Consider the following 17,254-nt stretch of genomic DNA (forward strand, 5'->3'; position numbering starts at 1 on the left):
ATAGAGAGTGGATTGTATATTTATGGGCACCAGGATTATCTTGTTCAAACTGTGTGTCTTGAGTCTGATCTATCTGACAGGTGCTCAAGAAATAATGAGTGAGTGAGCAGTTGAATAAGTGGAAGACAATTGGTAGGGATGCAATGTCTGGCCAGTTGGGACAGAGGAAAGGGCCACAGACCCTGAGGCTGCTTGGGAGACAATTTTCAGCAGGGGGTCACAGAGGGAGGAGGTGGGCAAAGGAAACAAAAATAAAGCCCTTGAGTGAGTGGATAATAGAATGGAAAGGAATAAAATGGAAAGAGTTAACAGGAGGATGGATGAGGGGAGCAATTACACTAATTTTATGGCAGAAATAACTTTGTTGGACCTCAAGGGCACAGAAGCCAAGTCATTTTATTAATATCGACACACTTATTAGCACTTACTATGTGGTGGCCACTGTTGTAAGCACTTTCACATATTAATTTACTTAATGATCAAGCATTGTTATGATTAAATACTATTACTATCTTGGTTTTATAAATGAGAAAATGGAGGCAGAGAAAGAGCAAGTCAAAACAGCAAGGTTCAGAATTGTCTGAGTCAACTCTCTGGTCAGATATGTAGTGAATTCCAATGATAGAAATAATCAACTATATTTTTTTAATCTTCCTTACATAGACTTCTATTTGGACTTGCTTTTCCTAAAAAAAGTGTCAAACATATCAAACTCCTCTTCAGCCCACAAAGAGGACTCAATTCTTTGTTGAATGTAGTGTGTACACTTACTTGTTTTCTGACACGTTCAACATGTCCAGCCAGCCAGCTCATGGTGATCTCCCTAAAACCCTGCAGAAGTCATTCATGCGGGTCCACTGGATGGCCTTGTCCCTATGATGCCTTCACAAGTTCATAATTCTAAATAACTTGAATAGCTTTCATAACTGCATTCATTGCTTTTCAGAGACTAAAATTATTCAATTTATCTACCTCAGAGTCCTCTTAATCAATGACTCTTCTTCATAATCTTATTAAGATATGCAAACTAAGATATTGATGACAAAATTTTACTAATTTGATATTTATCACACCTAAATGAGTAAATTTCTTTATTGATAGTGCTAGGTAAAGGAGAATATTTGATATACCTCTGCAAATCTACCTGTATTCATAGTGATTCTGTTTATTAAATTAATTAATTGTTATACAATAGAAGTATTTATATAAACATACAACAAATAAGTCAACAATTTTTGTGCTTTTATTTCTTAGTCAAATCACTGTGATTTCATTTTGGTTGTTAAATTATTTTGTTTTGAATATAGGAAAGCTAGAGAAAAGTTATATTACATAAGATAATGAAATGCTTTGAACTTAAAAGCTTAGAGATATTTAATGATACTTAAAATATTCCATATCTTCCAAGTAGCAATTAATTCTGACATGCTAGAGGAAAATTCCTCTTCACATTTTAGGAAATATCCTTGACAACAATTCAGGTTCAAATGTCACTTCCTCCAGAAATTCTTCCATGGGCCTCAACCCTGGGTCAACTGCCCTACCTATGTGCTTTTTCTTAATTTCCTTAAAGGGATTTTATCATACTTGTGAAAGAAAAGTGATGAGATGTAGGTGCTCAAAGGGAATGTTAAATCAATATTGTTGTAAATAGATGAATCTTGATTCAGATAACAGCTATCTCTCATCAACAGGGCCGATGGGAAAATGGCAAGCAGAAAACACGATAATGGCTTACACTTAGCTGGTTCAGAGCTACAGTGCAGATACTATACTGGGCTAAACCAAAGCCTGAGAAATAATGCAGAGGATTAATAGGCTTCTTAATTCCCACAGTCTTCTGGAAAGATGAAAGTAAAGAGAAAATTTCTAGCATAGCCCACGTGAGCTTCAGATAAAGAATATTGAAAGCACATAATGAGGAGAAGAGGGGTTTCCTGAAACTGTCCTGTATTTATTTATTCACTTCATTTAGACTGAGCAAATTATGTTGCTAGATTTCACTTAACTAGATTCCAAGGATTTATCAGTGAGAGACAGACAGGGTCCCTGGCTTAATGGAGCTCACAGTCTCCCGGTATTGCTTTAACACAGTTGTCTCCCCTTGCTTGACTGTAAATTCTCTGAGGACGTAGAGCACATTTTTTCTGTTCACCAGGCTGCCTCAGCACAGGGCATCATGCTTCCAACACAGCAGGTACTCAGCTCACATCTGCCAATTCATTGTGCAGAACATACTGTCGTGGGTGCTTAGACCCATGTGCTCATTGTTAATAAAATACTTACGAATGTTAGGCTAGACTGAATCTATGGAGAGTCTGCTGCATATTTGAGGACATAGAAAGAAACTCACTTGCCCAGTTTCTTCACGTTAGTCTTGCCTGTAGAAGAGTCTCTTCTCAGGTGTGTGAACTTGAGCTGCATAGACAAGCTCAAGGTGCACACACAGTAGAATTTTCTTGAGGTTGCTTTTCCTCAAATTATTGCTAGGTAAGAATCCTTGGAGAGGGTATAGTGCAGTGGTAGAGTGAATGCTTAGCATGCACAAGGTACTGGGTTCAATCCCCAGTACCTCCATTAAAAATAAATAATGAACCCAATTACCTCTCCCGCCTACAAAAAAAATAAAATAAACAAAATTTAAAAAGGAAAGAAAAAAGAATAGAATTTAATGAGTATAATAAAATTACTTCATAGTCTCATTGTCACAGGAAGAGAATGATAATACTTCATATTATTAGCAGTGTTTACAACACTTTACATTCACAGACTCACAAGTTTTGTAAAGAAGATCATGGCAGTCTTAACTCTTAAAGGGCACAGAGGCCCAGGGAAGACAGAGAGACCAAGACAAAAATGAAATGGTTTCTCATTGCTAGTTACTGAATATTTTATTAACTAGTCCACTAGCTAATTAGCAATATGTTGAGCACTCCTTTGTTTCCGTAAAAGCACAACGAACTAACCAACAAAAAATCAGTGTCAATATTCCAATCCACCATCTTTTTCTACTTTAAGAAAATGAATAGACTTGAAGTTTTTCTTCTTTCCTCTCTTCCCACAAGAGGCTACAAATTAAACTCAGAGATGCTGAGGACAGAAATGTTTCTTACTCCTAAACTCGCAGGGATGTGCTGGGACAAGTCTTCCTAACTGGGTCAGCAGTTCTGAAAATTTGCTGCTTATCAAAGTAATATGCAGAGCTTTAAAGAATTCCAACGCTTTGTTGGCACTCTATGCCAATTAAATCAGAATATCTGGGGTGAGAAGAATCAGTACTTTTTAAAAATTCACAATGAAGCCAAGTTTGGGAACTAATGAAGTGTCTCAAGAAGTGGCTAGTCATATGAGGAGCCCAGATCATCCTCTCTGTCCTTCCGTCTTTATAGTTTCCTTGACGATAAGAATTGCCTGGAACGTTATTGAACAGTTGATCCTCCCCAGCTTCTCTCTTGGAGATTCTGATTTAGAGGGTCTGGGGGGATGCTTAGGAATATGTATTTTTTTTACAAGTACTTCCTGGTAATTCTTAGCTCAGTGAAAGTTTGGGAAACATTAAGAGGTGATTGGTCAAAAAAAAAATGACTTTAGGTAATTTCAGTGTGTCAATGTAGGTTTAATCAGTGGAAACAAATGTTCCTTTCTTGGGGGCAATGTTGATAATGGGAGTGGCTATGTGTGTAGAGGCAGGAGATATATGATAAATCCTTCACCTTCCCCTCAATTTTGCTGTGAACCTAAAACATCTACAATAAAGTCATAATCTAAGATTAAGTATAAATTGGAGTCATTGATTAAAATAAATAATAAAGGACAAAATGCAAATGAAGATGCATAATGTCTCATTTTCATTTTGGAATTCATAAATTTTCAGCTACCTGGGAAATAAGCCTTGGGACTGAGCAGTAGACAGTAAATATATGGTTCTGGATTTCACAAAGAAATACTAAACTAGAGGTAGCTGCTGGGATAGTAACAGACTTTCAATGTCCACCTGCCAAAGGCCACAAGAAACACACCTATCATCATGGACCTTTTCCAGTGAAGAAAACTATGCACTATAGGAAACTTTGGGGTATGCCAGTGAGAGGGGGTTAGGGAGGGCTTGAGTTAGCAGATAGAAATTAATGCCATTAAAGATTTAAAGTTTTATTCTGTTTTATATTTTAAAAGTTTTTTGTGCAGAGTAATTTTGGACAGTGTTCAAAGAAATATGTTCTGGGTTGAGCACTTTTAGAAAGCAAAAGCTAAGATATGGAAACAATCTAAATGTCCATCAACAGATGCCTGAATAAAGAAGATGTGGTATATATATAACACAATGGAATATTACTCAGCCATAAAAAAGAATGAAATAATGCCATTTGCAGCAACATACATGGACCTAGAGATTATCATATTGAATGAAGTAAGTTAGAGAAAGACAAATATCATATGATATCACTTATATGTGGAATCCAAAAAAAAGATGCAAATTCTATTTACACCAAAAACGGACTTACAGACATAGAAAACAAACTATGGTTACCAAAGGGGAAAGGGTGGGGAGGGATAAATTAGGGATTGAGGATTAACAAACACATATTACTATATATAAAATAGGTAAACAACGAAGACCTACTGTATAGCACAGGAATCTATATTCAATTTCTTATAATAACATATAATGGAAAAGAATGAAAGAAAAAAAATATATGTATGTATATGTATGACTGAATCACCTTGCTGTACACCAGAAACTAACATTGTAAATTAACTACACTACAATAACATTAAAAAAAAAAAAGCAAGGAAATTCTATGACTGAGTACCCTAGCAGTTTTTATCTAGGCTGTAGGAGGATGGGAGTAGGGCTAGAGCTAATTGGTAAAGAAGCAGCAGCTACTCCTATGAGCTCAGAGAGGAGGATTTCTGGTCCTTTCTGTGGTTGCAAAGTTTTCTAGAATTGTACCCACACATGATTACAACATGGTCTTATTTTTGTCTCATTCAGTCAGTCATCCAGAACCTTGTTTGATGTGGGTATTCTGTTTCTGTTAATTAGGATACAATGTGGCCTGGTTTTTATGACCAAGACAAATATCAGCTGATAGAGGTCAAGGGTTGATCTTTCCTTTCTCAAAACTAAAACTGCTATTTAAAACTATGAGCATCTCAAGAGATTTCCTAGATCCAGTGTACAGATAGCAAGAAGTAGATGATATAAGGTAGACCCTGAATTATATTATCAGTGCTTTGAAATCCTTACCTCTCCTTCTTTCTCAACCACCTGCATCCCCAAACACTAAAAATGCCTTTAGGTCCTGGGGGTACTAAAAAAAGAATCAAGTTTTGCCTCTAGTAAATTGACAAATCTGGTTGATACAAAGCCAGGGGATTCCACAGGAGACAGCAATGTGGCATCTAAAACTCTTTTCAAAAGCAATTACGTTGTTTAAAAAACCTAAAGATCATAAAATCCAATTCTCTCAAAATTTAGAGCAGGAGAAGAGGCTTTTGCTTGCTATTTCTAAGCACACTAAAAGAAGGATGGAGAACATTTAAAATAGTGGTTATGAATAGACTTACCATATGACCCAGCAATCCCACTCCTGGGCATATATCCAGAAAAAAACCCTAATTCAAAAAGACACCTGCACCCCAATGTTCATAGCAGCACTATTTACAATAGCCAAGACATGGAAATAATCCAAATGTCCATCGATAGATGACTGGGTGAAGAAGTTGTGGTATATTTATACAGTGGAATACTATTCAGCCATAAAAATGACAACATATGCCATTTGCAGCAACATGGATGTCCCTGGAAAATGTCACTCTAAGTGAAGTTAGCCAGAAAGAGAAAGAAAAATACCATATGATATCACTTATATGTGGAATCTAAAAAAAAAAAAAGAAGAAGAAGAAAAATGAACTTAAATATAAAACAGAAACGGACTCACAGACACAGAATACAAACTTGTGGTTGCCAGGGGGAAGAGAGGTGGGTAGGGACAGACTGTGAGTTCGAGATTTATAGATACTGATAAGTATATATAAAATAGATAAACAAGTTTATACTGTATAGCACAGGGAAATATATTCAAGATCTTGTAGTAGCTCACGGTGAAAAAGAATATGAAAACAAATATATACATATTCATGTATGACTGAAAAAGTGTACTGTATACCAGAAATTAACACAACATTGTAAACTGACTATAACTCAATAAAAAAATAAAAATAAAATAGTGGTTATGAGGAGTGGGAGAGGAAGCTGACTAGAGGAACACAGTAGAACGTCAAGCTATTGTTAAGGGTCCAAATGAAATTAATCATCACACATTTGGCATCAGTCAATTTAAATCCTCTCCCATGGTTTGACCATTCACTAAAGGCTCAGAAGTGTAGGGTCATAGAAGGTTAGCACGTTGGGCTCTCATTTCCTATTTAATCCAACTTCCTAATGCCAATCTTCTGTTTACAGATTTAATTTCAGATATCTCTACAAACAGATAGCACAATATTGCTGTTAAAAGCATAGATTCAGAGACCATTTCCCAGGGTTCCAAACTTGTGTCCATATCTTTCTTGATCTTTGGCCTTTGACAAGTTAATTAATCTGTGCCTCAGTTTTTCATCTGTAATGTGAAGACAGTAGCCTCATGGATTGTTATGAGAAATAAACAACTTAATACATGCAAATTTTTTTAGTATGTCCTAAGGGCATTTTTTTAAAAATTGCTATTACTATTGTTTTTGTTGTTGTTTGTATTATTATTATTATCATCATCATTACCATCATCATCATCATCAAGAATTAATTTCACCCAAAGAGAGATCGAGGCTTTGTTCCAGTTCTGGTAGGTAACTCCTATAAAAGTGTCTTTGTTTTTCATAGTGGGCCTATCAAAACACATCTGGTAGTTTATCCTAATGGCATGACTCAAGGTGGGACCAATCCCATATGATTATCTTACAGTGAGGACTGACCATGCAGAGAGGTCAACCATGTGATTACAAAGTTGGGACATTGGAGGTATGTGATATTGACCTGACATCTGGGGATAGAAGGGGACTGGAGACTGAAGTCAACTACATAGACCATGAATCGTGCCTGTGTAACAAAGCCTCAATAAAATCTCTGAACACTGAAGTTTGAGTGGGTTTCCTGGGTTGGCAATTCTCCATTTGTGTGTTGCCACACATCAGCACCAGGAAGGTAACACACCCCTACAGACACAGAAAATTTGTCTGTAACCCTCCCAGTCCCAGATTCTACCTTAAGAATCTCTTCCTTTGTCTGGTTTTGATTTGTAGCCTTCGGCTATAATAAAATGAAATCATGAATACAGTGCTTTCCTGAGTTCTGTGAGTTGTTCTAGAGAATTATGAAAACTGAGGATGGTTGTGGAAACTCCCAGCTTTGTAGTCAGCTAATCAGAAGTGAGGTTGGGGACCCCTGAACGTGTGGCTGATGTCTGAAGTTCTGGGCAGACTTGGTAGTAGGAAAGGCTATGCCCTTAACCTTGAATTTGGCTAAGTCTATAGAAATAAACACTAATACATGTAAATGCTCTTACAATATAGTAAGTTCTGCTCAATCATTAGCTATTACTATTATTTTCACAGTCACTTATATTATTATTATTTTCAAATTCATATCCACTTTTGATAAGGAAAGAATAATTTACGCTTGAATTTGCTTGTATGTTAAAACACTGCTCTTCCCATTTTCTGATGCCTTGGCCTCCTGAGCTTGGGTGTTCTTTTTTTTTTTTTAACATTTTTTATTGATTTATAATCATTTTACAATGTTGTGTCAAATTCCAGTGTTCAGCACAATTTTTCAGTTATTCATGGACATATACACACTCATTGTCACATTTTTTTCTCTGTGAGTTATCATAACATTTTGTGTATATTTCCCTGTGCTATACAGTGTAGTCTATTCTACAATTTTGAAATCCCAGTCTATCCCTTCCCACCCTCCACCCCCCTGGTAACCACAAGTCTGTATTCTCTGTCTGTGAGTCTATTTCTATCCTGTATTTACGCTTTGTTTTTGTTTGTTAGTTTGTTTTTGTTTTTGTTTTTTAGATTCCACATATGAGCGATCTCATATGGTATTTTTCTTTCTCTTTCTGGCTTACTTCACTTAGAATGACATTCTCCAGGAGCATCCATGTTGCTGCAAATGGCATTATGTTGTCGGTTTTTATGGCTGAGTAGTATTCCATTGTATAAATATACCACCTCTTCTTTATCCAGTCACCTGTTGATGGACATTTAGGCTGTTTCCATGTCTTGGCTATTGTAAATAGTGCTGCTATGAACATTGGGGTGCAGGTGTCATCCTGAAGTAGATTTCCTTCTGGATACAAGCCCAGGAGTGGGATTCCTGGGTCATATGGTAAGTCTATTCCTAGTCTTTTGAGGAATCTCCACACTGTTTTCCATAGTGGCTGCACCAAACTGCATTCCCACCAGCAGTGTAGGAGGGTTCCCCTTTCTCCACAGCCTCTCCAGCATTTGTCATTTGTGGATTTTTGAATGACGGCCATTCTGACTGGTGTGAGGTGATACCTCATTGTAGTTTTGATTTGCATTTCTCTGATAATTAGTGATATTGAGCATTTTTTCATGTGCTTTTTGATCATTTGTATGTCTTCCTTGGAGAATTGCTTGTTTAGGTCTTCTGCCCATTTTTGGATTGGGTTGTTTATTTTTTTCTTGTTGAGTCGTATGAGCTGCTTATATATTCTGGAGATCAAGCCTTTGTCGGTTTCACTTGCAAAAATTTTCTCCCATTCCGTAGGTTTTCTTCTTGTTTTATTTCTGGTTTCCTTTGCTGTGCAGAAGCTTGTAAGTTTCATTAGGTCCCATTTGTTTATTCTTGCTTTTATTTCTTCTAGGAGAAAATTTTTTAAATGTATGTCAGATAATGTTTTGCCTATGTTTTCCTCTAGGAGGTTTATTGTATCTTGTCTATGTTTAAGTCTTTAATCCATTTTGAGTTGATTTTTGTATATGGTGTAAGGGAGTGTTCTAGCTTCATTGTTTTACATGCTGCTGTCCAGTTTTCCCAACACCATTTGCTGAAGAGACTGTCTTTATTCCAATGTATATTCTTGCCTCCTTTGTCAAAGATGAGTTGACCAAAAGTTTGTAGGTTCATTTCTGGGCTCTCTATTCTGTTCCATTGGTCTATATGTCTGTTTTGGTACCAATACCATGGGGTCTTGATGACTGTAGCTCTATAATATTGTCTGAAGTCTGGGAGAGTTATTCCTCCAGCCTCTTTCTTTCTCTTCAGTAATGCTTTGGCAATTCTAGGTCTTTGATGGTTCCATATGAATTTTATTATGATTTTTTCTAGTTCTGTGAAATATGTCCTGGGTAATTGGATAGGGATTGCATTAAATCTGTAGATTGCCTTGGGCAGTGTGACCATTTTAACAATATTGATTCTTCCAATCCAAGAGCATGGAATATCTTTCCATTTTTTAAAGTCTTCTTTAATTTCCTTCATCAATGGTTTATAGTTTTCTGTGTATAATTCTTTCACCTCTTTGGTTAGATTTATTCCCAGATATTTTATTACTTTGGGTGCTATTTTAAAGGGGATTGTTTCTTTACTTTCTTCTTCTGTTGATTTATCGTTAGTGTAAAGAAATGCAACTGATTTTTGAACGTTAATTTTGTAAACTGCTACCTTGCTGAATTCTTCAATCAGCTCTAGTAGCTTTTGTGTGGACCTTTTAGGGTTTTCTATATATAGTAACATGTCATCAGCATATAATGACACTTTTACCTCTTCTTTTCCAATTTGGATCCCTTTTGAGCTTGGGTGTTCTTGATATGACTATTCTGGTCTCTACCTACTGCCCGTTATTCCTGCATCCTTTGTTCTCCACACAGCATTCAGAATTACCCTTCAAAAATATAGGTCAGATCATAAATCTCTATTGAGCAAAACATTTTAATAATGTCCCATATAACTCTGTACTGTATTCACACACTTCACAAAGGCCTGGAAGAGCCTGGGTAACGTGGCTCTCACTCCCTGTCAGTCTCCATCACATACCATGTCCCCACTTGTACGGTTCACACTAACAAGCCAAACTTCTTACTCTTCATCAAACACATGTCCCCATTCATGCATCAATCAACACCTGCATACTTACAATACTTTCTGCTTGGAATGCAATTACCCGAGTACATTTCTATGATCCTCCTCTTTATACCATTTCACTCTCTATTCATATAGCATCTTTTCAAAAAAAGCCAAGTATGCATTGAATGAATGGATGAAGGGGCAAATGTGTACATGAAGAAGATAAAGAATGAGCAGATGAATGAATAAATGAATGAATGAATGCATTCCAGCCCTGGGAATGAAAGTTCGCTTATGCAAATAAAGCTTTTTGGAATGAATACTCTGACATTACTAAATTTGTGTAGATGTATAATGCTGGCTTTTTTTTTTATCTGAAAGTAAAATTGAGCAAATACTACAGCTTGAGGCAACTGGAAGATGGATTTGTCATTGAAGTGAAAATACAGTCAGTGAAGAAAATTAAAGCACAGAAATAAAACTTCGATTTTGTAAAGGATATGGAGGACTTGAATTGAAATTTGTGGTTAAAATAAGAGCTCTTAGGTCACATTAGACCTAAGTACAGTGTTACAGAATAAATAGTTGTGTACACATAATGTTTTCCATGAAATCGTGTTCTAAGTTACCTTAAGGTACATTCTACAATAAATCATATTTTAAAAGCTTATATAAAATAGAATAAAGCTTTGAATCTTTTAATAATGTTAACTCCTACATATCATATTTGATTTTTGAGGTCCCTTAAGATGATCTAATTAGAATTAGTCAACATAATTTCTACTGTATATAAAGAATATTTAAATACTACTCATCAATGATTGTGAGATTGCTTTCATGCCATCTGCAAATATAGAGATTGCTTTAACGTTGTCACAAATGAATAATCAAAGTTAATTAAAAGTTTCATTGGAAAAATGATGAATTTCCAAAATATGTATTGATAACATGCTTATAAGAGGGACTCATTCCTGCTGTTTTTATTTTTACAATCTTTGTGTATTTTATTTGCTTAATAAATATAACTAAAGTTAAGGGACTGTATTTATCCATTTTCCCTATGAAAACTAAGATAGAAGAATGCTACTTATGGACAAAATTTAGTCCTTGTGAATATTTACTGCAACACTGAGGTTTGAAATAATAGAATACTTTTCTTTTAGGGTGACAAATTAAATTCAGAAAAATAATAATATTTTAATGTTGCATTTTATATTTTTTCCATTTCATATAGCTTCCATTTAATCTCACAGATAAAAAAATGTTTCTTACAACTGGTATTACCTTAACACTAAATAAAAGAATATTCTACTAGTTGTGACAACATGGATAGAACTTGAGAACATTTTGCTAGGTGAGATAAATCAGACAGAAAAAGACAAATACTATATGATATCACTTATATCTTAAATCTAAAAGAGCCAGACTTGTAAAACCAGAGAGTAAGATGGCGGCTAACAGTGGGTGGAGGGCAGTGAAATAGGAGATGTTATTTAAAGATACACACTTACAACTAGTAGATAAACAAGTCCTGGAGATCTAATGCACAGTATAGTGAATACAGACAATAATATTGTATTATAATCATCAAATCTGCCAAGAGACTGGTTCTTAATTATTCCCACCACAAAGAAGAAATAATTATGTGATATGATGGAGGTACTATCACTATAATAGTAATCATATTATAAATCAACATGTTGTACTCCTTAAATTTACACAATACTATATGTCAAATATACATTAATAAAAAAAATTTCAATGAAAACTGATCCAACTTTTAAAAAATGTATTTTATGAGCATATTTCAAAAATAACAACTTGTAGACAGCTTTGCCTATGTGCTAGCACCCATGTACTTAACTATCTCAGATTTATAAAGTTTATCTATTATAATCTCAATCTATGAGAAGCATGACTATTTTGAGAAATATGAAATTTGTAAATGGGTTCACAGGTAAACATTTTACTTTAATATCTACAGTATTTAATGTATATTGGCAGAAATACATTTTTTATTTGCATAGACTTTACAGAATATTCATTTGAAACAGAAAGTAGTTATCAATGGTAATGCTGCCTAACTGAAAATAAAGATATCCAATATACTTTCGCAAAGTCCTAATAACATGAAATTTATGGGAGTAGCAGTGAAGTTTCATTTTCCCTCCATCTTTGATCCATCCTTTGTTCCTAAAATTAACCGTTGTTCTGAGTTCCCAGTGATTCTTTCAGATATTTATTCCATCCATCCTTGCATTCATTCGTTAACTATTTGTTAAATAAATATGTATTGAGCACTTACTATGTACTATACTAGACGCTAGATGCTTTTCTAGCCACTTGGGATACAGGAGTGAATAAAACAATGTCATAAATTTACAACCTAAACCATGAGGCAGATAGTTGAGAAATTAAACCAATAAAAAAGAATGTCAGTGAAAATGTTTTGAAAAGAAATATAACCAGTAAATGGCATACAAAGTATTGGAGGCTGGTTTTCTATGAATTCCAGAGTGTTTTGAAGGCCTCTCTGAGGAGGTGATATGTAAGCAGGTACCTGAATAAAATGAGCACCATGAAATTTAAGGGAGGACTGTCCTGCACAGAGGAACATCCACTTTACATCCTATGAACTAGAGCCGATGCCGTACTTTATGGCAGGTACTGTGACAGCTAACGAAAGCAAACGCGGAAGACCCGGATGCAGCACTCCATAAAATCACCAGGAAGACGCTTCATCACGGCACTTGAATATTGCCACAATAACAGATCTGCACGGTGCGTGTGGCAGGCTGACTGGATTAGGGCAGGTATTCTGGAGGCAGCAAAATGTGGTGGCTAAAATCAAGGCTTCTAGGGCTCAAGAGACAGAGTCTGAATTCTGGCTCCACTGCTAATTAGCTAAGGCTCCTCAGGTAAATAATTTAACCTCTTGGTGCTTCTGTTTTCTTTTCTACAAAATGGGGTTGATACCAACGCTTCACTCATTAGACTGCTCTGGTGGTTAAATAAGTTACTGAACGTGTAATATTTAGGAGTGGATTGGTACATAGCAAGTCCTGTGTAACTGTTAGCTGCTACTTCATTGGCGGTAGTGGTGGTATTGTTGTTGTTTGCTTTTATACCCTGCTTGCAAGAGACTACAATTGGAAGACTTTTTAGATTAAGGGTTGTTTTTTTTTAATCTCTTGCTAAGAAACTTTCTAGGGAAATAATATGCTAATCAGAATCAATGAAAGACAGGTGAATATTGGACAATTTATTTAATTAAATTTTCCCCTGTTTAATAAAATTACAATGGCTGAAATCACACAAAAAAAGAAGATAAAACATAAGTGAGTATCTTGTCTATGTCATTTTATCTTTCTCTTATGTATTTGTTGCAGCAATGTTACTTAGCATTGTTCCGTTATCGGGACTGAATTCAATGGAAAAAATAATATTATTTCTTTGATAAAATAATGCTCTAAATATTTTGTTGTGTCAGACAGTGATATAATATATATTAAATGTTGGCAGTGAGTTTCACAAAGACCAGACATTAGCCACTTGGCTTCCCATAATTCAGCTGTCTCTCTCTTTCATTTCACTTCTTTGTTAGGGTTGCTACGAAGTTGTAGAGTGTGAGAGAAAGACTGTTGTAAATTTTTGTAGACTTCCATGGGTATAAAACTTGGATAGATTGACACCCTCTTAAAAAGACCTAAAACTATTGCCTGGCATGAAGAATTGACCCCATTAACAGTGTGCTGTAAACGGCAGAGATAAGCTGTCATAAACTAGTAGGTTCAGCAGGAGAAGCTGTGTGACTGGACCCCTGGTAATAGAATGATTTAGAGGTTGGGTCCTATTGGCAAAGTGCCTGCAGCTCATAACATGAATATCAGCATGACATGAAGTCATAAAACGGGTTTTCACCCAGCTTCACGTCTAAGTACTCCACAGCGCTCTCCTCCACCAAACCCCTCTCTTTCACCACCGTCACGTGCCCCAAACCTCACTGCCTCTTCTCTCTGGTTTCTCCTCTTCCAAGTGCCCTCGGTCCCATTTTCATTCTACTTGCTGATATTTTAGTGGATTGGCATTGCAGTACATTTATAATTTTTGAAACTTCTTCAATGACTGAAATATATGTGTTAATAACAAGAGTAAATACATAGTACACATGAAAGAAAGTTCTTTAAATATATCAATTCATTTAATTCTCAAACAACTCTATAAGAGAGAGAGCACTGAACAGATGAGGAAAGTTAGGCATGAAGAGTTTAAGCAACTGATCTAAGTGTGGAGCCAGGATCTGAATTCAGTCTATCCTAGAAATTGTTCCTTTTAAAATACTATTTTAGTCAGTCTTTTCTAGAACTTAGTATTAGTTCTGCTTAGATCCTTTGACACTATGAAGGGGTCTTAATGAAATGCTTTGATACTTGAACCTGCATTTTTTAATATATAGCTTTTTAAATGACTCACATTATGACCCAACCACACATGACATGCACTATATATATATGACAATAAGAAGCTTAAATGCCTCAGGAAGGCTGCCCTTCGTAAATTTTCCAAAATATAAACCAAGCTAAATCATAGAATTCAGCTGCCTTCCAGAACTCTACACTTGTTTTAATTAGAGAAAAAATTTCATCAAAATTTCCGTGGAAAATTAGAAGTTCTTTTCAGAATATGCTAGGGAAGCTGAGGGAGCATGCCTCTGCATGACAGATTATGACGCAGTCCCTACGGGGCGCACGGCGGCTCAGCCTGTGGGCTCTGGAGTAAAGACACCGCCATCCCTAAGGCGGATGCCGTTAAGTACGCGGCCTCACTTGTCTCAGACTCAGTTCCCCGTTCTGTAATTTGGCAAACATAGTTGTATCCAACTCATAGGGTGTTGCTTACAATAAAATATGATAACACATGTGAATATATGTAGCATGAATTAAGTCCTCAATAACTGCTCGCTGACACTACTGTTAGCTTCAGCAGACTGAGACTAGCAGTTGCATAACTCATGGGGAAGGGTTCATTCTATGATACCAGAAATCAGCTCTGCTTGTGTCCCCATTATCTACATTTGTCAATAAGGGACAGGAATGATTCACTCACATTCAACAACGTAGGATTTTAGCTGATGCCTTAGATTAATGTATTCATCTTCAAAAAAAAAAGTTTGCAAAACCGTTTTTTCACTTGGTTATAACTACGGACTTTGATGTTACATTCAAGGCACAAGGAATATGTCAGGAAGGTAGGACCTCCTCTTAGCATCTTAGGTACTTAGCCACTGCCATGTCCAATGCTTAGAGCACTTGGATTACTTTAATGACTTTGTTCAGGAGGGACCATCAGAAACCTACTGAATGAAAACTCGGTCTCCTGCTCAGGCAAAGCATCATGATAAGCTGAGGTGCTAAATGGGGACAGACGGAACACTGGATGGTTAGTGAAGCTATGGCATCAGTGTATGGCCTCCCATCTGGCTGCTGAAACAGAAGGGGTAATATTTTCTCAATCCCCTTTCTGGTTTTGCCATTTATATATTTATCTTTATTTATTTGACCCAATTTTACTTTTTTTTTTGTCCCTATTGTGTTCTACTATTTTATATATGGCATAGTAGTGGTGGGTAATAATTCACAGATTAGAGATAGCAAGATAGGACAGAGATGGAACTAGAAAAAGCAGAACTGGCTACAGTCAGCGGTTAGACATCAGTATGTGCTGTCTGCGGGAGAGAGTGGGTGTGTTTCCTTCTTAATAAAGGGTAGTTGCCTAGTGTTAGTGGGATCGTTGTTGACATTTGGAAGTTTAAGTGAGGTGGAAGAGGATGTTAAGAAGGTAGGTGTGGCTGCCATGGAAACATATGGCCCTTTGACAAGTTTGAACACCTTCCCTACTTTTTGATCATTTTTTATACTGTATTTCCCATTTTTCTATGGTGGAAATCAGAAAATTTGCTTTCTCAGCGATCCTGGAAAGGTCAGCACAAACAAGCACCTGAACAGTCTGTGATGTGATGAGAGGAAGTGGACAGATATGTGAGGAATCTCTGTTTTAGTGAGGGTGACAACACAGGCAAATAGCTTCATACAGATGGATGTAGACGACATGTCAAGCTCCACCTGTGTGATTACAGCTGCGGCCCCCGAATCCTGTGCAAGACAGAGTCTGTGCTTGCTATGGTGTGGGTGCTCACCAGCAGCTGCTATGGTGTTCTTGCTAGAACATCCAAATGCATTTGGGGACTCTGAATGCATAAATTAAGAGCCTGTCTCTCTGGCCATTCCATAGCTTCTGCAAATCTGTCTGATATCCTTTACTACAATCCCATTTTCCTAAGAAGACACAGCTTTATTTTACTGTTTGCAATTAAAGATATCTCTTAAAATTTTGAACCATAAAATCAATTTAAAAGTTTTTTTTTTTTAAAGCACAAGCTATTTCAGCTTTCTAACACCACCAGAGCTTTCTAACTCCAGTAGATGAATCAAGTAACAATGACCACTTTTAATAACTGTTACTGTCCTCTTTAAAATCACTTTTTATTCTGGAACAGAAAAAATATATAGCTATAAGAGATTTTTTTTTCAGTTTTATTATCAGAGGTATGACGGGAATTACTCAAAGAAATAGTGTTGTGCCACTCAAAACACAGGATACCTTTCAAAAGCAAGAAGAATATGAACTCGTAAAAAATAAATACAGTGATATGGCAAAAGGTCAGTTAGGAAAGAAAGAAGATGTGATGTGGGCAGATCAGGCCCTTTCATACTGAAAGATTTTGAGTGATTGAGCAAATAAAAAAAGCAATGAAACAGCACCCTGTTAGGTCAAACAGAGTACTTGTTATTGATGCTGCAAAAGTCTTACTTCACCCACATGTATAAATATTTCACAAGGTCCGGACAGTTTACCTTTGATTTAGTTGGGACAAAACTGATTATTTAGGGCAAAAAAAAATTCAAAATAGAAATCCATTTTTAAAAATCAAAGAGGTTAGCAGGAACAGGAAGAGTGATTGAAAATCTGAGATGGGAGAAAGTTTTCAAAATACCTTAGAAAAAAGTGGGATTTTTTTTTTTTAACCTGTAAATAACACTTGGGTTAGGTTCAACTTGAACAAACACAGAAAGTCGATTACAAAACCAGTTCTCAATC

The sequence above is a fragment of the Camelus bactrianus genome, chromosome 2 (genome assembly GCF_048773025.1).
Source record: "Camelus bactrianus isolate YW-2024 breed Bactrian camel chromosome 2, ASM4877302v1, whole genome shotgun sequence".
Taxonomy (NCBI): Eukaryota; Metazoa; Chordata; class Mammalia; order Artiodactyla; family Camelidae; genus Camelus; species Camelus bactrianus.